General features: G+C 36.3%; 1 long non-coding RNA gene across 1 annotated transcript in view; it reads left to right on the top strand.

Annotated features, from left to right (window-relative positions):
- LOC107315584 (uncharacterized) overlaps positions 1-20,233 on the top strand; it is a 78,993-nt gene extending 58,760 nt beyond the window's left edge. Inside the window, exons 2-3 of the long non-coding RNA XR_001555972.3 lie at positions 620-683; positions 19,652-20,233. This is a non-coding gene — a long non-coding RNA (uncharacterized LOC107315584). The remainder of the gene's footprint in view (positions 1-619; positions 684-19,651) is intronic.
- Positions 20,234-23,584: the final 3,351 nt, after the last annotated feature.

The following is a 23,584-nucleotide window of genomic DNA, read 5'->3' as shown; positions in this document are numbered from 1 at the left end:
CATAAATGGTACATAAATGTTTCCAAAGTGATCAAAAATCAAGGAACTGAGAATATATGCAAGAAACCAATGGATTTAAATACACATTTTAAAAAACAGAAAATAATTTATTAATCTAGAAGGATCTGGTGCTGTTGGAGTTCATCCCTAAGGTCACTCGTAGGCCTCCCTCCTCCAGAACGTGTTCTGCTTTGATGCCCCATGGCAACTCCTTTAGGAAACCAACAAAGTTTATTCACAAGCATTCTTTGCTTTTCTGGGCGAGCGTGCTTGTCTCTTCTCAGGAATTAAATCCCATATAAAGACGTGTGATATTCCCAGTTGTTTTTTAATGTGTTCTTTCAAACAGCGTAAGCATGCCCAGTTTTTAACCCTGTCTGTAAAAGTGTCTGTGACAGAAAGAGCAACGTTACATTCCCAAAACAATGGGATGTATGTAACCAGTTGAGGAGAGCAATGTTTCTTTTCAGATGCTATAATTGGAGAGGTGGATATAGTGAGACTGCAGCATATGAGGATGACAGAATGTAGATACGAAGAAAGGAAATAGGCTGACCTTAAGTTCCACATGGCTGAGGGGAATGTTTACATCTTTGGTCACTTGTATTTTTCATTTCAGGCAGAGAAAGCACTATTACTACATGTGATACTGAAACGAGTGAGGCAGTAGATGAAAGGCACAGGTAAGGCAGAGTCCATCTACTACTATTATCGCTTCATCCTGTGTTTTAAGTGCTTCAGTAAGAGATATGGAGTTCAAACATCCTCCAACAGACATTAGGAATCATGAAGGCATTCATGAAATATTTAGTGATGTGTGCTTTCTGTCTCTGAAAATCAGTCTGTGCCCTCCCCACTGTCCCCATTTCTGTAGTTTCTATTCAGATTTTCTCCATGGGTTACTCCAGGTAACACTTCATGTGAAAATGCTACCCTGTAAAGAGTCAAGGTATTTTTGTTACCATACCGTGCATCCTTAAAAAATACTTCAACTGTAAGGACTTCTTTTAATTTTCTTTCCATTTCCTACTGTCTTGTTTATTTTAATACTATTTACAGTGTATTCAATGCTAAGAAGCAATGACATCAATAAGATTTTCTTTTTTAAGGCCGATACATGGAAACAGGTTGTTTGAATACTTCTGCATTTCTATTTTTTACATGACAGTAATAGTGAGTGAGAAAATCAGTTGCACTGATGAGGAGAGTTTAGAATTACAATAATATCAAAATATGCTCAGAAATTTAGCGCCTGTGCTCTCTTATTTAAGATTTAGTGATTAGATACTATTTGTGAAGCAACTAAGTAATCTGGAACAGCACATTTACAGTGGAAATGTTAAGTCATAGCCTGAAGCAGTGATGGATCACCTGGTGGGAAGGCAGGGCCAACTTAGGAGAGCTCAGGTGCACGCAATGCAGTTGAGTGACCAGAAGGGATGGAGCCAGGTTCAGCCCCTTCCCAGACCTCACTTAAGGGGTGGCAGTAGAGGTGAGGGCTTCTTGCTGTATATCACTGTCTATCTGAGGCCTTTCTAAGGTAAGCAGTTCTTTTCCTTTGTTTTTGCATCTGGGCTCATTTTCAGTTGCTGTGGCCGGAGACTTTGCTAGCCTGCTGTTATAGTGTTACTTTCCATCCCGTTATAGCATTACAGCATTCAGGAAGACATTCAGGTGCTTTTTCTATACTAGAGCTGTTTATTTAAGTTCTTCAGACAAATTCTTGGAGTGAAAATGGGGTGCAACAAATAGTATTGTGACATGCAGAAGGATGCTATTTTTCAACTATTCCATGTTATGGAGAAGGTCTAACAGTGCTAACAGTAATCTTATGTAATTGTGGGCTGGCCTAGGAAAATAGCTTGAGGGAGTGGGGCATAAACTTGTAAAAATGCAGAAATGTTATTGTAAGAAAAAACTTCAGCTTCTGAAAGTTTGGTGAAACCTGATTGAAGTAAAGTCACTGTGTGTCAGAAAACTATTAGGAACACACAAATGATACCAGGCAACTTCTAGCTATGGAAAACAATTGGCCCAGCACATCAGCTACTTTGATGGGTCCTTTTTGCAGGATGTGATACAGTCTTCCAAAGAGATAAGGTGGTGAGGATCATTCCCACAAAAAAATAATGCAAGTCTCAGAATAGTCTGGTTAATGGTGGGTGCTTTTGAACAGTTTATGTGCTATGAATATTTTAAACCTCTCGTGGAAAGTTGTACTATTTGTTTTACAGTAAGTGGGTGTTCTCAAAATCGAGAAGTATGTAATAATGATAAAATGAGAATTGTAATTGATTTATTTTCTGGTCTCTGCCTCCTCAGTTATCTTGAGTCTACAGCTAAACCTGCATTAAGTGTGCAACTTTTTATATTTAGTCAATACAGTTATTAGTCTTTTTTTTTCATCTCAGGAAGAACAAATCAAATTCTTCTAAGGCTTATTAGGGATTTGTTTGGTGCATGCCATTTAAACCCTTTCTGGGTTTTGTCTGGTACCACCTCTAATATCCCGTGGTATGTGTCTCAGAGCTTTGTATCAGTAATTGAGGAAGATCTCCAAAGATCTTCTAAGATATAGTTGACCATCCTGAGTACTTAGAGTTTCTGGCTGGGTTCTTTCATGATCTCCTGGCTTGAAATATGGACCCGTAATTGTAATAATAAGAACTAGGCATCTGAAACTATTTAAATTTCACTCATTACACTTCAAAATCATCTGGGTAGCCAATAGGGGATGATACAAGGGAAATTTCCTGAGGCGTGGATGTGCATGCAGAGTGAAGGGAGAAATAAGGGACAGCAGAAAATGAATTATACATAAAACGTTTCTGTGTGGATCAAAGAGAGAAAAGGGGAAATGGTAAAAAACGGGGAGAACATTTTCACCCTTTTCTACTTTTCTCTGCACAGGTGTCCACGGTTTCCATGGAAACTTGAATGTAGTCTGTTAGGAGGGGTGGGAAGTAGCATTTATTCCATTTCTGTTTAGCTGCCATAAAATGCAATGGAAAAATTGATGTGTGGTTTCAGTTTTGCATGATTAGGCCAGCTACTTTCACCAAGAGCACTCACTAAAACCAATGAATCTATTGAACCCCGTGGTTAAGTTATGAAGGTAGTTTATTTGTACATATCACAGGAGTAGCTGTGGTCATAAAACAAGCCTAAGAGGTATCAGGAGTTAAAATGGAGTTTGTCTTTCATCTCAGTAGGTGATGCACTTAGATTATACTGGTTAAATGGATTTCTTGAAATTTATTCACTTACAATTTTCACTCTGTTTATGTGAAACTATTATAGGTTTTTTTAATGAATGTTTCTTTATAATTTCCTGCTGCATCTAATATTAGGTAAAGAAGAAACAGGTTTTTCTTAGGGTATTTTGTTATCCAGTGAATAATAACAAGAAGATTGATGTAAATTAAATAAAAATAGGCTACGCAAAATGTGATTTATGCTTTTGTGTTTATCTCACATATACCAGTTGTTTGTCACTAGCATATACTTCATTTGTTCTGAGGCAGGCTGCTTAGGGTTGCAGTTACATAGATGCTATCAGCCTGAGGAGGCTGGCAGTTACTCTGACATTATCGCTTCTTGGTTTTACAATTAAAATCACAACTGAGAGCATGGGCTTTTATTCCTAACTTTCCAATGCAAGTAAGAATTGGTAAATGGAAGGTGTTGATTATGAATAGACAATTTGTTAATCTGTAATCTGCACAACTGCTTGTGCAGTAAGTGCTGAGTTAAGCAGTAGCTTCACAATGCTTATATAGGAATTGGGTTTGTGTGTGTGTGTTTGCATTATTATGACGTATATACTTCAGTAAAGAGTGAGATTCCCCCTTCTGAAGTGACGCAATACTATGTACAGCCAAATTAATAAAGCATGTTGTTGGTGGAAGAGTACAGGAGGAGCAGAGCTCCAGCGGAAGGAAGCCTTAGGAATCTGGAATGGCAGTGATCTAAAACAGTGATCTCCTAAAATTAGTCCTTACACTTAATGTACGCCCACTCTGTTTTGCCTGCTCAAATTTTGCTGAGAATCAAGCAGCTGGATGTCAGGCTCCATTTGGCATTGCTTACTCAACTTCACATGGACACAGATTTGATATCAACTTCTGTTTATGGCTGAAAGCAGCTAGAAAACTTCAGGTTTAGATTTTTATTATAACCCTAATCTGTAGTAGCTCAGTTACATTTAATTATGTCTAAAGTAATTTTTTTCTTTTTGTTGTTCTTTTATTTCCCCCCCTCTATAATGTGTATCTCCTTGTATTACATAGAAGATCTGCTGGCTATGCTAAAAATGGAATGCGTGCTATTCGTTCTATACATGCGTTGTTGTTCAGGAGGAATGGATTTGTTTTCAGATAGCAATATACACTTTAATTTAGACAGTATATACACAGACCAGCTTGATGGTGCAGTGCAGGTGGGGCACGAAGCTGTGACAAGAGTGTCAGCAGCAATCCCATAGGAGGCTGTTCCACTACATGGCACTCTTCAGCCACGAACGGTGCTAGCCACTGAGTGCTCTTAACCCAAACTCTGCCTGTTTCTCACATCTCGTTGGAATCACTGTCTTACTCTGTTTCATTGACCTTGACTTCTTCCTTGCTTGAGAATCCTTCCTGTTTCCTGCTGCTGACCAGATTATTTCTCCTTTTCTTGAGGCAACAGCAGAACCCATACAGCAGAACAAGGAGTACTTAGGGATTGTGGTAGATGAGAAGTCAGGTAGATACTCATGAGAAGAGTTCGAGTATTATTTCATTCTGCTTTAAGGCATTTGGGCATTTCATCCTCTGAGTTAGAAAACATTAGGTGCAATTGAAGCCACAGAGTAATGTTATAGTGTTTAGTGTCTCACAGTTTCACTGAAACCATTTATGTACTGTATTTCAAAATGTTGTTTCCTAAGAAATATTGGCAGATAATGTCTGGCTCCCATGGACTGGAGGCTTGAACCCTTAATAGAGGCTGTTGTTCTCACTGAAGTCATTTTAATTAAAACTTTCATGAGCATTAAAATAAATAAATATAAAAAGAAGTGGGTAATAGCACTAAACAAAACAGCAGATGCTAGATGCAAGTCACATAGGTTACTGAATTACTGGAAACACTTTACGCTCTGAGGATGAGGGCAGACAAAGATCAAATGCAGTATCACAGAAAATCTAGAAAATTGCCTCAATGAAAAGTGTGTCTGACTGAACAGTTCTGACTCAACAATCTGATAAGGGTGTTCTGTGAAATTCTTCGTGGGGAAAAAAAGAGCACCAACAAAATAGCAACACTGGAAAAATGAAAGATTAATAAATACAATAAAAAAGCAAAAATCGTAATTCACAGAGTTTTTGCATGTGTTAACAAGTGAAAATCACCATGGTCACAGGTGATAAAGAATACATTAACTTTAAAAATGTTTAATATTGAAACTACCTCTTAAAAACCCGTTCCTTTAGTTGCCATCCCAAGAACTTTACACTGTTACTATCTTGAATCATCTTTTGAAGATCTGAAGCGCATAGTTAAGATATTCTCTTACTGTGCATAAATTTTAAATAGAAAAAGCATGCATGCACACAAGGAGAATTTTTGGTTCGTTTATTTTATATTTTATTGATGAGTACTTCGGTATCCTTCTATTAATTGAGAAATTATCTTGGGTTCAGTTTGCTTATATTCTTTAAGGAAAGGTGTTTTGTTTTGTTTTTTTTTCCTTAACCACTTCAACTCACTTCTTTATAATTAATTATGCTTTACAATATGATTTGAGCTTCACGTATCAGGCAGAGCAAAAGAGTCATAACTTGAATGCATAGGTAAAAACCTGTAGCCTGGTGCTGTTTGCCCATTCCTTGAGAGTAGATGCAGTTAATGAATATAATGATCTGAACACACCTTATGACTAGCAGATGATCTATTTTTAATCATTAAAGATTTACTATTATTGGATTCCTTGAAAAGACAGCAGAAATATTTTATTATTTTGAAAAAATCTGAATTAAACTTGGGGAAAGCATTAAAAAAAAGAAAGAAAAGAAGTGGATGAAATCCTTTAACTATGGCTAATTTGGACTCTTGAAGTTTCCATAAATATTGTTTCCCTAATAAAGAACTGCTTGATGGCTTCTAAAGTCCTTGATAGAGTTAGGACCTTGTTTTATAGACCTGTGGTGGTAAATTTACGTGCTGGTTTAAATTTAAAAAGTCCAGCTGTTTCTAGTGTTGAATTCTTAACGATTAAAATATCAGATTTATTTAGCCATGATAAATAGGACAGCATTTGTAGCATTAGAGGAGAATTAATTTACCAATCTATATAAGTGGGCCTCTATCCCACAATTCAAATTTATGGAGGCCATTTACATGAGAGTTAATGCCAGCATTTTACATCATCAAAATGAACAATATGATCCATGAGATGCCAATATAACTGTTCTTCAGGACCTGAAAAAATTACTGAGACTTTCAATTTATGCCACTGCTAAAAATCCATGGAAACCATTTCTAGAAAACACTTAAATATTTCTGTTTTATGCTGAGCTTACCATGTTTGAATTTATAGTCTAGTGCAACCAGTTGTGCTATTTAGTAGATAAAGTAAATTTTATAGTGCTAAGATACCCAGCCAAGATGGATCGTCACATTTATAACAGATGTCCCTTAATATCTTGCTTACTATGTAAAATGTGATAGAAAATGTAATAATACGCTTGGCATTGTAACAGAATTTTGGTTTGACGAATCATAATGGTACACTGCTGTGTACTGACTGAAAAACACCTTTGTATATGAATTGGTTAAAGTTACAGGGTATTTAATAGGATGGATATAAAATCATGTCAGTTTGAAAAAGACACTTTTTTTTTTTTAAGTCAAGTCTTTGGAGGAAACAACCCAGTTTCATTAATTTCGTAAGTGTTGCTTTCACTGGGTATTCGTTTTTTCAAGTCCCTAGATATCGTGGTGATGTTGAATGACAACATACCTTCTTGTGTGTCATCCATTCCTCTCAGGTTTGTATCATCAGCAGACCTGCTGAGGGTGCACTCTATCCCTTCATCCAGGGTGCTGTTGAAGTTGTTAAACAGAATCAGACTAAGTACTGGCCACTGGGGAGTACCAGGAGCTACAGGTCTCCTATTAGACCGCACCCCTGATTGTGAACTTATGAACTCTGATAGTGGGTTATTATTACACATTGAAGCTTTCCTTCTGTGTGTTGCTTCCTTGGTTGTATTAGGAACCGTATGGGTAAATTTGCTGTGGAATTAATGGTGTGTACAGGGCCAGGGCCAAAGTTAAAATACATTACTCACTTTTTTTGGAGACTCCTGTACTAAGTGGTGCATTATTTACACTTAGGAGGAGTTTTAAAATCGGAGGGTAGAAATACCAAACATTATTTATTAGTATATTGTCATTGTTGATTTTTATCTTTCTCAAATGATCAAAGACCCTCGTTCTATGCTGAAACTTTTCTCTTCCCTTTAGCCCACAAACAAAAACATAATTTTTCAATGAATCTTCTGTATACATTTCCATTTTTTAAAAAATATATTTTCAAAGTCATTGAAAGAATTTTGAAGTTACTTAATTGGGTGATTTATTGATTCATACTTTCCCTTGTAGAATCAAAAGCGTACCTCGACTGTACGTCGATGGACTGTATCTATTCAAAATACTTCACTCCATCTAGTATGTGTTTTATATCAATAGGTAATCAATGAAGTCTGAAACAGGCTTATAGCTATAAGAATACTGAACTGGAATTGGTTTTGCTAGTGCTTTCTTTTTCTTGTGAAACAAGAAAGTCTATTTTGACACTATTTTGTCAGTCATTAGGATCTTCTTCCAGTAGTACACAAAATACATTATTGTTTGCTTTAGCAAGTTTTCTGCGTGTTCTAGGCTGTATAATCACGTGACTTAGATTTTGTGAGAGCTATGGATTTATCACCCTTCAGGAAAAGAGCAAATGACATTCTAGTGATCTAGTGATTGATTAAAAAGTGATCTAGTTTGAATGTAGGCTGAATTAGTAGGAAACAAAAGTGGTGGACAGAGTTATTATTTACAAAAATCTTATCAGAACTACAGGACATGTTGATAGCTGCATCGTGCTCACCATTTGTCAAAATGGTACAGCTGTAGTGTGTTTCAGTGTAGAGACAATGTGACTGATAGTCAGAATTCTTAACATTGTCCTTAACTGTGTCAGTATTAGCTGTGTATGGAGTGGATCAAGTCATTTGACTTACTTCATTGCAGTTCCTTTGTGGAGCAAGTAATGCTTATCTTTCTTGTGAAGTTCAGCGATACTTGTTGATAAAAGGTTCTAAGCCTTGTGCAAACCAATGCTTACATTTGAGTTCTTTGCTCTGGAAGTGTTTTATAAGTATTGGGAGGGGAGCTGAAAAATTCAGCTGGTGTTTAACTGTGAAGAACAAAGGCAGAAAATATTTTCTCATATTATAAGCAAACCAAGAATCGTTGCACAATATAAATCTTTCTGATGTAAGCTGAAAGAAAGAAACCTAACAAGCATGATAGAAAACCAAGCAGCACTGCAGGATTTTTTATTTTTTTTCATGAAGCTTATTTCTAATAGTCTTATCGTAGACATGTACACAATGCATGGTAGAGAATACCAGACCCATGCATCTGTACACTTACATATACAATCTAATTCTTCTGAGCTGCTATCTCAAAAAAAAAAAAAAAAAAAAAAAAAAAGTTTTCATACTAAAACTGCTTCTGCCAAACATTTTTAATGCTAGGAAATTGCTGTATTAAGATTACAGAAATGAAATTATCACACTCACAAGTTACTTTTGAATTGAGAATGCCTGATTCTGCGTTTGTGTTTTTATTGATCCTCATATGATCTTGCGCTAAATACACATTCTTTACATTTAGGGACTTTTCTGCCTGGAAGAGATTTCTATTATAAATTTTACCAATTTTATGTCCTCTTGTGTACAAGAAATTAATGACAACTGTGTGTTTTTGAAGGTAGGTTAGATGTAAAAGGAACCTGATTAAGTGTTCAATGTGTTGTAAGTAATAACATTTACACTTTTAAAACAAGTTTTGTAACACAGATTTCTTCTTAGGTTGATATTTTGATTTGCGTTCTTTTTAATTGACACTGCAGAATGGATATTTACAATGCATTTACCTCTGTGTTGCTGTATAAGTATCCAATGTTGAAATCCTTTCCTCGATGAGCAGGGTATAGACTATGGTGATTTAAAAAGTGTTTAGAACAGTATCCATGAGCATACAGCTTTTAAATTCTTAATGACCCATTTAAACTTCTTCATTTTTATTTTAAGAGAAGGCTTTATGGAAAAGCAAAGTAGGTATATCAGTAAAGAATACATTGCTGTGCATGACATTCCATTCTTCCTAAGTGGGGAGGTTAAACTTGCTTGTAGTTTGGACACTTCCATCTCTAGTGATACAACAAACCCATTTTTCTTGCAGCTGCTCTTGCATAGGTCAATTGCAACTTTCCCTTCAAATAAATTGGATCATTTGTTTTCTATTTAATTCTAATTTTGGTCATGTTGGCATGCTAGCATTTTAAGTATGTTAAGTTTTCATTAATTCTGGCTATATTGTAGACATATAGTTAACATAATGGATGTAAATATTAAGGGCTGAATATTAAAACATTGGGCAGCTATGTTGAGATACTTAAAAGGTAATTACAGAAATATGTGACCTATTGGTTTAATATTTTTTTAGAGCACTTGAAATTAGGTCACGACTAATTTGAAATACCTCTGAAAACTGCATACATTGGTTATGGTATGGAATTGACTACAGAAGTGAGCTTGCTGCTGTAAATGCTTAGAATCAAAAAGCCAGACCTTGCTACCAGGGATTAAATTATAATTAGTCATTAAATTTCCACAGTCTCCTTCATAAAGCATTAATATTATTTATTTTTTTCCTAGTTTTTGATATTTCTTCACCTTGAAGTTTGCGTTCAGGGAATTAGTTTCCTAGAACTTTCTGTAGTGTATGAACAAGGTTACTCAATAAGCATCTAAGATTGTATTGCAGTGACCTTATTCCCAGGCAGTGTTCTTTCTATGGCTTTTTGGTCAACTTTTTAGGTTGATTTAATTGTGAAGTCCTTCTGGAGTACTTTTCTTTCCATTACATTGAAAGCAACCTAAGACTGGTTTTTAGCATGTAATCGGAAAAATACTTTTTAGTTATTTAATCTCCCAAAGAAAAACTTCTCAAACACACATAATATGTAACTTTTGCTCTTTTTAATTCAGTTCAGAACAAAGCTCAGAGTATCCTCTATCATAAATAAGGTGTACTGTGGATGCTGCAGCAGAAGCTGTTATTTACAGGGTCAGGACTGTTATATTTTTCCAAGAATTGGGACTTTATTTTTCAACAGACAAGCTCTTAATTTCACTCATCCTCAACATACCCACAGTGGCTGGGAACTTAATTAACCCTTTTAATGTGTTTTAATTATAAATAAAACCTTTGGTCTTTTTTTCTTTCTTTCTTTCTTTCTTTCTTTCTTTCTTTCTTTCTTTCTTTCTTTCTTTCTTTCTTTCTTTCTTTCTTTCTTTCTTTCTTTCTTTCTTTCTTTCTTTCTTTCTTTCTTTCTTTCTTTCTTTCTTTCTTTCTTTCTTTCTTTCTTTCTTTCTTTCTTTCTTTCTTTCTTTCTTTCTTTCTTTCTTTCTTTCTTTCTTTCTTTCTTTCTTTCTTTCTTTCTTTCTTTCTTTCTTTCTTTCTTTCTTTCTTTCTTTCTTTCTTTCTTTCTTTCTTTTTCTATGGCAAAGCACAGATCAGGATCCAAATGTATAAATATTTCTGGTGCTTTAAATAAAAGTAAGAAGAAAAGAAAAAAAAAAACTTTCATTGAACAGTTCAAATGAGAAAATCAGAGTTGAAACTATTAGTCTCACTATTTTAGAAACCTTGAGAAGTCCAGATAGAATGTATTGATGATCCGTTGTTGTGCGCTCAGTGCTTCAACAGTGAGAAAAGTAAATATTCTGCTGTTATCCTCAAGAGCTGAACATTATTTTAGGAAACTGAATCCCCTTAAGGTAAAAATAACAAATGACAATTCATCTCTTATTTGACAGCAGAGGCTTTTGCCTGATATATCTTAAAGAGCTATGTAACATAACCAAAAATACAAAAACAAACATAGGAATGTAGATTAAAGAAGGATTCATAGGGAAGAAGAAAATAATATACTAATGTTTTCCTCAAGAAGGAGAGACATAGATAATGCTATAAGGCCATAAATTTTCCCCTGGTTTTGCCACTTAATAGTGGTGACTGTGGAGTTATTAGAGTGCTTGTTGGGCAGAGCTAACAGATGAGATGGCCTTTCCCAGCTGTTTGTGACATTTCTCTCACTTTCTTGTGAAATTGTCTAAAAACAGTGAGAGGTGCAACAAATAGCAGGCTACAAATGATCAGTGCTAAATTAATTATGTATGTAACATACCCTAGAATACTAGGTGAGTATTTTATTCACTATTGAGATAAAAAATAGGCAGCAATTAATTAATCCTAGTGTGCATATTCACTTTGCATTGAAATATTAATTATCGCATAGATTCAGATTTATCATTTTTCCATGCCATCGCACATTCAAAGAACCAGATATGCTTAAAAAAATTCAGCTTTCACCCTTCAATGAGTTTATTCAGCTAAAGCATTAGAGAAGTATTATATAAGTATGGAAATTAATTTATTGTCTATTTTTTTCTATGAAATCAAGCATATTATTACAGAGTTGGGTGCTAAGATGTTAATTTCTTTGCTCCTCAAGGATTTACAAGCAATGCCAAACTGTTATCAAGTGTTACTTGGTTGCAAAAGAACAAAAGATGTTAGATCAAATGTCAACTTTTCATGTAATTCGATTAATTACTGGATGCAGATAATTGAATTAATCTCACATGCTAAAGCATAGATAAATAGCTTGTAAAATTACTGAAGAATGTAAGGAGGAGGGAAAACAAAAACTGACGTGTTATTATCTCTTAGATTTTCTGTTGCTTACTAATACTAGAAAATGGAGAATGGGAATCTCTACATAATCTCTGGCTATCATTACTTCTACCTGTGAAGACAGTGGAGCGCTCTTGATGTAGGTTGTTGTTACAACTTTCAGAGCATGTGCTTGAAAAAACACTGGACAACACAGTGCACTATAGAGCATTGCTGCTTTTCTGTGCTGTCTGAACACTGGCTTGTATTCCAGCGCTTGAGGCAGCCAGATGCCTCAGAAGGCTGAACAAGGAAGGGGGGCTTCCTTATGCTCACTTCCTACCTCTACAATTTTTCTCACCTTATTCCCAAGCATTTCAACAGGCCTCATCGTTGTCTGTGCCTCTTATTGACTGGCAGCCATCTCTGTGGTGATGGCTCTGTGGCAATAAAAAAAATCATGACTGCCTTTACAGGTTTGATCACAGAATCACAGAATTACCCGGGTTGGAAGGGACCTCAAGGATCATGTAGTTCCAACCCCCCTGCCTAGCAGGGCCACCAAACATACACATTTACTAGATCAGGTTGCCCAGGGCCCCGTCCAACCTGGCCTTGAACACCTCCAAGGACGGGGCATCCACAACCTCACTGGGCAGCCTGTTCCAGGACCTAACCACTCTTCTAGTAAAGAACTTTCCCCTAACATCCAACCTAAATCTTCCCTCCTTCAACTTAAAACCATTTCCCCTAGTCCTGCTATTATCAGCCCTTTCGAAGAGTTTACTCCCTTCCTGGGAGTAAGTTCCCTTCAGGTATTGAAAGGCTGCAATGAGGTCACCCCGCAACCTTCTCTTCTCCAGGCTGAACAAACCCAACTCCCTCAGCCTGTCCTCATAGGGGAGGTGCTCCAGCCCCCTGATCATCTTTGTGGCCCTCCTCTGGACCCTTTCCAAAATCTCCATATCTTTTTTGTACTGAGGGCTCCACACCTGGACACAGTACTCCAGATGGGGCCTCACAAGAGCAGAGTAGAGAGGGACGATCACCTCCCTATCCCTGCTGACCACCCCTCTCCTGATGGAGCCCAGGATCCCATTTGCTTTCTGGGCTGCCAGAGCGCACTGCTGGCTCATGTTAAGTTTCTCATCTATCAGGACCCCTAGGTCTTTTTCTGCCGAGCTGCTCTCAAGGACAACTCCTCCCAGCCTGTACAGGTGCCTGGGGTTCTTCCGGCCCAAGTGCAAAACCCTGCACTTTGCCGTGTTGAACCTCATTAGGTTCACCTGAGCCCAGCTTTGCAGCCTGTCAAGGTCCCTCTGAATGGCATCTGTTCCTTCCACCGTATCGACTGCACCACTCAGCTTGGTGTCATCAGCAAACTTGCTGAGGGTGCACTCCATTCCCTCATCGATGTAATTAATAAAGATGTTAAAGAGCACCGGTCCCAAGACAGACCCTTGAGGGACGCCGCTCGTTACCGGCCTCCACCTGGACATAGAGCCATTGACCACCACCCTCTGTCTGCGGCCTTTCAACCAATTGCTTATCCATCTAGTTGTCCACCCATCAAATCCACCTCCCTCCAATTTGGAGATGAGGATGTGATGGGGGACCAATCTTGATGTTCAGATGTAATGCTAAACTACATGAAATATAGAAATATGCACAAAGACTCATAAATAATATGTTTAATCAACTTTGGAAGGCACAAAGCAGGGCCACTGGGACTCGGACACAGCAGTGTTTGGCTGTTACCACCACAGCTGGGCATGGCCAATTGGAGGAAGGCAATGGTCACCACTACATAGAAGCCCTCTGAGGGCTCTTGAGCCCCTATGGTAGCCTCAGTCATTTATATATTCAACCTTCCAGATAGCAAAAGGAGAAATGGGTTTGCAACTTCATTCTAGTATAGGAGGCTGGTTGAATGGGTGTTGATTAGGAGATTAAATGTTTTCTATAGAAGAGAGAAAGCTGAAAAATTAGCTAGAAATCTTTGTGAAATGTCTATAAAGTAATCCAGCAGACCTTTTCCTGAGCTTCCTACTCTAATTTCTGTTGAGGTTTGCATCCAAAGTTTCCCCAAGGTACTTGCAAACAGGATTGCTGCAAGGAGCTGGCTTTTATCTGACAACTGCCAACACCGGAACTCTGTCTTTGCCTCGTGTCAGGTAGGGTCTTGTGGAATTGAAGTAGGTTTCAACCCTGTACCTGGCCAGGATGAATGGTTCCTTAAGCCACGCTGCTTAGCGCTGAGTAATATACAGGTAACTATTGTGACCTGTGAGTGAGAGGGTATAAATATTTGCCTTTCTAGCATGGGAGGAAAGGAGAGAAATCACAGTGAGAATAGCTCTAAGCACTAAATAACTGTGGTGTTTATGATTATTAGTATTTTAGCTATAGTAAAAACAAACAAACAAACAAAAAAAAAACCAACGTGTTTTGAGCTGTTGGAAAATGGGAGTAAACTTTATATTGCTGTCTTTTTTATAAGGTATTATTTCTGTGCCAAAGTGTACCAACTGTGAAGCACGTATGTTATATAATAAGTTATGCTACTACTGAAATAACTGCTAGAGATAATGATATTTTTAATGTGAAAGAAGTTTTAAACAGAACACAATGAAATACACATGCTACATTTGAAAGAAACCTTTTTTTCTCTTTCTTCAGTAAGGGATTCCTACTTAAGTAACCTTATTTATGTAATGAGTGACATAAAGAGCTAATACAAGCAAGGAGTTAAGCATGGCACTTGAATTTAAGTTCAGACTACACCTTTAAATCTATTCTGAGTTTTTAAATTCAAGTATCTATCTTTATCCAAGGAAGCTAATGAATATGAAACTGGAGTCTTGTACTAATGAATGTATTCAAAATTAAATATGTTCTATCAGTTTACCAAATATATTTCTTAGTACACATTGTCAAAATCTTGTTAGCTTTTAACAGATGCAATTATCCTAAATTAAAATTCAATAGAAATCTTGTTGGATGAGGGGAAGACTGTAACTTAACTATTGGTAGTAATTCTGCTGAGCTATCTTTGCTGATATCAAAGGCTTAGTGGTGTCATTTACCCTACACAGTTAGCTCTATCTTGACATGATAAATTAGCAATGCTGTAAGCTTGTTTGAAAGACTCGTAGCAGAAAAGAATGTCAGGGGAAGAGCATCAGTGAAGTTGAACAGCAGTAGAGAGCGTGCTGCTACCTGAATACAGAGGGTTTAAATTATCCATTGCTTGTTATATACTACAACTCCCAGTGATATCTAAGAAAATAACGTTAAGTTTGTATAATTAAGGTATGAAACTGCATAGAAGTTCATTAGATAGAGCTGTCTGGTGTTGAAGAAGATAAGGTTGTTCAACTAAACAGCTCATAAAATTCAAGTACGTGCTGTTTACTCTTGTGTGCTTAGATTTAAGGCTCTTGTCATTAAGTATTTCTATATATTGTTTAGTAGAACAGTGAATAAATCAAAATGCATTTCTGACCCTTTGGTTAGCTATAGAGGAAGAAAGCAAAGATTTGTCCTAGAATAGAAATGGGAAGAAGCTAGTTTTGCTTACTGAAGCTTAGGAAAAACTGTTGTTTTTTCTTCTCTGAGTATTTGTTTGATTTATTACTTGACATATTCTGATTAAGTAGCTTATCCAAATGTATAAACTATTACTCTGAAAACAACTAGCGTATAAAATTGTTTATGCTTACTTAAGTCATCTTTCTGCCAAATGAGGAAAAGAAATGTAAAAATCCAGTAGTGAGAATAATCTAATGAGAATTTTCCACTTATTTTATACTCTAAGGATGCTAAATAAGTCATAGGATCAGTTTAAGGGAATATTAATTGTAATTTTTTCTGTGCTCTCAAATCAGCATGTAAATTAAACAATCTGCAAAGCCACTGAATTGGCAAGGAAAGTCTAGCTCAGGCTTACAACCATGCCATGCATAGTGTTTGTCCATTATCTATTCAGGTGAGTCATTTTAACTGTGTTCCCTGTCATTGCGGTGCAGTCAGGCCCAAGTGGAACACTGACAAATTACTTACAGTCACACTGTGGGTCTGAGAAATTCAGAGGTTTTTGTTTGCTTGCCTCTTCCGCTCAGTGCTTAATTCTTCCCTCATGCCCAATATAATGAGAGTTCTAAAAATCAGTATTAGTTAACTAGATTAGCCAGCTTCGCTTCTTAAGTAACTTATTAATATTGAATATGTAATTTTGAAAGTTAATTTTGTGCATGGAAAGCTAGAAGTTGGATGCAATTTGAAGTATTTTTTAAAGGGATGGAGAAAGGCCCATGTATAAATAGATCTCTAAAATAGTCATAACATTCTATGAAGTATTATTATCACTAGTTTTTAATAATACTTCAAGATTGATTCAAACCAGTTCATTTATTACTGTAACAAATTATATGCAGGCCAGATGTGTCAGGTCTTGTTAGCTTAGTTCTTGAAGTTAACGATTCCTTGTGCTTTTTACTTTGTAAAAGTATAATGGAACAAAATAAAACCCTTTAGAACAAATGTGCCCAGCTGAGTTCTACTTATTGATAAAGTAAGATTAAGGATGTATGTACTGATTCAAATACTGGATCTTTAGAAATTGTGTTAACCATTTTTTTGTTCACGTGATTTATCTCTGCCAAGTTTGAGTAGTATTTATTTCAGAAGAACATTGGATTAGAATGGTAGCAATCCAAATACAGCCATCTTCGAATTTGACCTGAGTCGTCTTTATTGATGTTATTGGTTGCTGTAAAGAAAAATGTACAATTAGATAATTAATGATGCTCATAATGGCAGGTAAATCTTGTGGACATGAAAAGGAGACTGAGAGATGAAGGTAGTGCAGTGTAGCACAACCAGAAATAGGTTTTGATTTTTACTTTTCTTGGACAGTGTTCTACAAATTGACTTTCATATTCATATAACCGTACTGAGGTTTCAGCTGGATTTTTGAGATTCTTATTTTAGGATGCAGTATAATAAAGTAAAGGATTACAACCTCTGTGCAGAAAATTATGCCAAGAGATAAAAACCTCAGCCATGTAAATCTCAGAGAATCTATTTAAAATAAATAGTCATCTTATTAATTTTACGTAATTATTAAAATACATTGAAAAAACTACTGGATGTCATTCCCCTGCAGTGTAACCAGCGGAAAGTGGAAAGAAGGCATTTTCAAATCAAAATATTAGTGAAGTAGCAATGTAAGCATTTTATATTGAAAACTATAGTGCTTCACTGTTAAAAGCAGGCAGCAAGCTGATACTGAGTTCTTTACATTTGTTTAGATTAATTGTACAGACTAAAATCTATCAGAATTAAGTGTCTCAAGATAAGATAGTGTACTGTACAAAAGTAGTTAAAGCAAAAAGATTTTTGTCTTAAATTTGTTTCCCTCACTGCCCTAGGGCAGAAACAAGGCTTTCAGATGTCGCACCTTTAGCCCACTCAAAATATCAAGAACTGAGGAGTTCTTGAATATACTCATTTGTAAAGAATACTGGAGGTTTTCCCAGGAACTCAAATTTTACGCAGTTCTCATGTAAAATGGCAGTTTTGAAGTCTTTCTCTCACTGCAGTCAGGCCTAGAAATCTATGTAGGAAATTACAGGATAAAATAGAAGTAGTTTGGCAAGTTTGTGGTTCCTAGGTAACTCTTAGCCAGCTTTATGTCTTTTGTTATTCATTTGTTATATCCTACATTCACTACTTTATGTTCATAGTATGTATGCATACGACTTTGCATGTTGACTTCTCAATTGGAGACAATTCCTGTGAAGCTTGTGAACCTTAAATACTACCACAGATATGATATGCAGGTAACAAGATTATGCTGCTGGGGTACTATGGTATTAGAGGGCAAAGCTTGTGATGAAAGTGGCATTACAACATTGACTTCATTTAGCATTGTTTAGTTTCTATCATGGGGTCCTCTAGAAATGCATGAACTGGATTCTTTTCAGGGTAACCAGAACAAATATAGTTCAGGACAGTGTAAATGGTCATTAAGTCAGGGGGACCAGGGTGATCACCTTTGTCTTCTGCTATAAAGCACGTGCTATAGACAGAGGCTCCTGCCTCTTCTGTTTTTTTTTTTCTGCAAATCCATATAAGTGCTCAGAATGTGTATCGCCTTGTTTGTTTGGCGGGATCCATCTTTTAACAGGTCAAATGTACACTCTGTTCTTTATCTAGGGAACTTTATGGCAACTAAAGGTAAATTTTAAAGTCAATTATTATCAGTCTATGGTATCTGGAGTAATGAAAGCTAGACTTCTCATTATACTGGGAAAGATGCTGCTCAGCAGTAAGATTTAGTATAATTCCCTAATGGATTGATGAATAAAAGCTTACTAGAGTGAATCTGTGAAATCACTTTCTATTTCTTTCCTTTATTGCCTGTTCCTTTTGATAGAATGCAAATAGGCTTTATAGCAGTCTAATCCTGTGAACATTCAGCTTCCAGTAAGCAACAAGTTTGCTGTTTGCAAAAGAGTCATGCTGAAGGGTCCATATTCAGTTGTGAGGATGATACTGGTATGAATTGCAGTCCTTGGGAATATTCATTTTATGATTTAAAAAAAAAAAAAAAAAAAGTGTGACTCAATAATTGAGTGCAAGTGCTTTCAGTGTGTCTGCAGTTAATGTTCTAGTCATTCTAGTAGATTGAGTCAGCCTGGAATGCTCCCTGTGAAAGTGTTAAATAGTATGTCAAGTTTCTCGGCACTGTGAAAAGTGCTACATTGAAGTCTTTAAAAATGAATATATTCATCTGGCTGACCTTAGGAACGTGAATATAGTTCTACATTTTCACTCCTCAGTAAAGTGCTTGTGTGTTTTAGATGTGTAGTGCTTATGTATTAATTCCATCTACAAATTACATAGTTAATGTTCATTAGTGATCCTGGTCTCGTTGTTCTTTCTCATTTTTATATTACTGTTAAGAACACTGCTTTTTTAAAAAAAAAAAAAATCTTAATTTTGCTGTCTCTTCTTTAAAAATACAAAATCTTAAACAGCATATGATTTCATGTAAAAAAAAAAAAAAAAAAAAAAAAAGAAAAGAAAAATATTACAATTGCCAGCACCTAAATCATGGATCGTCATACTCGTCATACCATTTTTACAGCAGGTGTCAGCTTGGTTGAAGCCCCTCAGCAAGACAGGAGCCTGTAATCCAGAAGGCAATTGTAGCTGGAGTAATAAGGCTTCATTAGCAGACTCCACTCAATCAGGTGGCCTACAGTAGACACCAACCACAGAGTTCCCTTTCTTACCTTGGTCTCTCTCACCCATAAACTTTTGACTTACTCTTTGCCTTTCTTCTTGGACAGCTCTTCATACTTTGCTATTCTCTTGATGTAGCAAGCAGTGCCTGTCCCTTCACTTGTTTTAAAATTAATAGCTGATGTTTTATCAAGCTTAGATTTTTACTTTTGCTTTCCTAAGACTGGTGCAGTAATGTATTTTGTGCTATGCAAGCGTGTGTTTGTGACAATATCATAACAATATATGTGGTGTTGCCATGTGTATTTAGAAATATTTATGTAATAAGTATGTATGTGGGAAATCACAAGTTAACATTAACGAATCAAAGCCTAAGTATAATATGCTTCTTGTTTCATAGGTATGTGGGAAAAAATTGTCTTACATACAGTGGCATCTGCTTTTACCATCCACTTGAGTAATGAAAACATAACAGACGGGAAGAAACATCTGCCAACTGAGAATTGTCAAACAGAGCCGTGAGTCCCAGAGTGGCAGAAGTCTGACCAAGCGCTTCTGTGGCTGCCAGTGAGAAATGCGGTGTATAGTGGAGAAGTACACGTTTCTTATTAAAGAAAAGTTGGAGTTGTATGAAACTTTTAGATAGTCATGTTTGTTGCTGGAACTGTCAACATGTTTGGGCTACTTAAGACCACTGGATTTTTCTGCTGTATACTTATAGTTTAACTGCTTTTAGTTATTTTGGTTTGCTTCAATTCAGCTGGCTGGTCAGGTTGTATTTACAATCAGTGGTGTTTGAAAGATGATTTAATTTAATAGAACGATCTCAGTTTTACTAGAACTGTTCTCTTTTGACTTGGTTTCACTATACCATTTTCCAAAGATCCAAAACAAAAAATCTTCTTGCCTATTTTGTCAAATTTAATCTATTAATGTTTTTACACATTTCTGTTCTGGAGGGTGTTCTTACATTACTTAGTAGTGAAAGGATAAGAAGAAAGTTTGAGACAACTAACATTACTGATTATAAAATATGTAAGTATTTTATTATTAAAGTAATGTGCTTAGCCATGCCCAAAGCTTTGTTCTTAAAAAAAAAAAAAAAAAAAAAAAGAAAAAAAAGAGGCCTTTTGCCAGTAAAATAAAATTCCTAGAGAGCACAGATGATACTTGTTGGTAGAAGAAGTGAACAAGTCTGCTCATGCAGAGGGAGGAGAGGGCAGAGGATTGAGATGGATTAAGGATGTTTTTCTGGTCACATGTGTTAACAGTTCTTCTGTGCTCCATCTTCCTGATATTCCTTTTAAAGCGGACCTGTCCAGCATGTTTTGGATTAATTTACTTGTGCTCTGTTTAAGAGAAATGCATTCAGGATGTAAAACATGTATCTGGAGGGAAAAAATAAATAAATAAAAAAACTAAAAAAATGAGAAAAACCACCCACATATTAGTTTACCAGTCTTGTCAGTGATGTAGATTATTATTCATAAGGTCTGTGGTTAACTACTAGCCAGTTGGTCTTAAAAACTGAGGTTTCACAGGTTTGATTTGCTGTTCCTGTTGCTGTGTTATAGTTTTGTTCTTGGAGGGTCTTTAAAGTAAGAATTAATTTTCAGTAGCATCTACATCCTTCTATAACAATTCAGTTAGGTGTATTCCAAGGCACACATGTAGAACAACATTAATTAAATCAGCTAAGGGTATGACCCACAGTGTTTATTTGGTAACGGACGTAAACATAGCCAAAACTTTAGGTCCTGGTATAGACCTGAAGAGACTTCTTCAGATCCTTGCATTAATGTAGGATTTCTTTGTGATGAATCTGATGATGTATTTCTAGATGAAAAGAAGCAGGTGTTATTTTCCTTCCTAAGCCCAATGGAGACTAAGTAGCAATTTTTTTCTCAGTAATGAAATACATTTATCAAGATCTTTGTTTTCCAAAAGAGAATCCAGGCAGAATATTTATTGAGATTCCCTGTAGCAGTGACTATTGAGAAACCTTATCCACTTAATCCACTAGGGTACAATAGCAAGCTTCCGTTCCCAGTGTGGGAATATACTGCACATATGCTCTGTGTTCTCTGACAGTGAGCCTTCTACTCTCAATGCCTGCTATGTTTCCAGGATATATGCAGTAAGTTAAATTCGTTACTAGAACAAGCTGTGATTTTTTTCATCCAGTGTCATCCTCCCCTACAAGTGTGGACAATTATTAGTAGTTAGCTGCTGGATATTAACATAGAGCACTAAAGCTAGGCCTCAGAGGACTCAATTCTAATGCTTGAATGAACATGTTCTTTGCTAGTGTGAGAATGTTTCACTGATGAGTGATGGTCAAGTGTACAGTTGATGATCAAACTGACTTAGTGTTTAGTAGCTCATTTCCAAGTAAAATGGACAAGGCCTCCAAATTTTACAGCTAATATTTAAAATAAACAAACAAATCTCTCCTTCCCTTTCCACAGAAATCCTAATCGGGAAATTTTTGCAACTTTTGATAACGAGTGGTGTAGATTTTTGTTTTTTGCTTCAAAAATAACAGATAGACTGTGCCATTGCAAGACTCATTGCCACATCTGGAGGCAAGTTGATTCTCACAAGCTTTTAAGAGAGTTATTAGCAAAATAAAGGATAATAGCCTAAGTGCTATTTCTAACAAATTAACCTTTTATTTTGTACTGTGCAATGGCCAAATATTAATCAACAAGAAAATATGAACAAGTTATCACCATCTCTATTATTGTTTGTTTGTTTTTCAGTCATATCCTAGCCATTCAATATGCACCGCACTGCAGCTGAAAATGTTCATTTTTGGGAGGAGCTGGGTTGGAGTCAAATGATACATTAAGGGATGTATCCTTAATTTTCCCAAAAGGGAAATGGCCCTTTTTTTTTTCTTTTTTTTTTTTTTTTTTTCTTTTTTCCCCCCTGAACATCATAGAGTCACAGAATTACCCAGGTTGGAAAAGACCTTGAAGATCATCGAGTCCAGCCACAGCCTAACCATAGCACCCTAGCTCTAACAGCCCTCTGCTAAATCATAGCCCTGAGCACCACATCCAGACAGCTCTTAAACACATCCAGGGATGGTGATTCAACCACCTCCCTGAGGAGCCTATTTCAGTACTTAACTACCCTTTCTGTAAAGAAGTGTTTCCTAACATAGAATCTAAACTTACCTTGGTGTGACTTGAGGCCATTTTCCCTTGTCCTGTCACTTGTCACCAGTGAAGAGACCTGCCCTGCAGACATGTGCATTTAAAAAGGTTAATGTGTGGTGGAATGTGGGTTTTGATGACGTTTGATACTTGTCACTAATGCTGAGATCTCTTTGTCGATAGTAGGCTGTTGTGCTATTCTCATCTAGTTGCTTCAACAAGGGTTTAATTCAGTATTGGTTCCTTAGTCTGACATTGCCTCTTTCCTTTTACCTGTGATTTAAACAGAATACTACAGTCTCCCAGGTTGTCAGTCTCCTTTCCTGAGCACTAGATAAACCAGAGGAAAAAAAGCAATTTAGTATGTTTTCACAACTGTGGAATACTGGGTAGCTCAGGAGATTGGTAATGAATGTACATACTGAACTTGTCGATACAATGTGTTTGATGCCACAGATTCAAAGATGTACCTGTAGATAACGCCCTATAGGTTGCTCCTAAGAAACTAAAGATGGAATGTTGTTGATGGGATGTGATTTTCCTCCATGTAATTGCACTTAACTTAAACTGAGTAACCTTGAAGTTCACGTTTAGCAAATGAAATTCCTATCTTACGTGCCTTTCCCAAATAGTACCTTTCAGGAGTGAATTTCATGCTGAGTTAAATTTCAGGAATCTACTACTGATAATCTACTTCAGAGTGAATATTCTTTTCTTTCATACAATATATACTTAATTTAATATAGGTTGTTTAGAACATAATGGTGCATCACATGGTAGCTCCAAGTCCATGCCTGTAAGAACTTCAAACATGTGGACTGACTTTAGACTGCAAACAGTATAAATTATATACAAGTAATACTTTCAAAGAAAACTTTCAGGTCATTTTTTCCCTGCATAATCAATATTTCAGAGTATTAAGAATATGACTCTGAGCCTATTATTGGGAAATTTTATGCCTAAATATTGCCTAATGGGTATGATAGATAAAAACCACAATTTGCAGTGGGTAACTGTTCAGAGAAAAATTTTAGCCAGAAGCATTTCAGTGGAGACTACTTTGGAAACATGTTGGGTTGCACTACTTGAAGTTTCTCTTGGGCTTTAAGATCTGCAAGAGCTTTTGTCTCCAGTTATTTCACTGCCGCGATGTCAGGCTGCAACTAAGTTAG

The sequence above is a fragment of the Coturnix japonica genome, chromosome 8, assembly GCF_054131305.1.
Source record: "Coturnix japonica strain WE chromosome 8, WE-NBRP24, whole genome shotgun sequence".
Lineage (NCBI taxonomy): Eukaryota > Metazoa > Chordata > Aves > Galliformes > Phasianidae > Coturnix > Coturnix japonica.
This window is presented reverse-complemented; position numbering and strand designations above follow the sequence as displayed.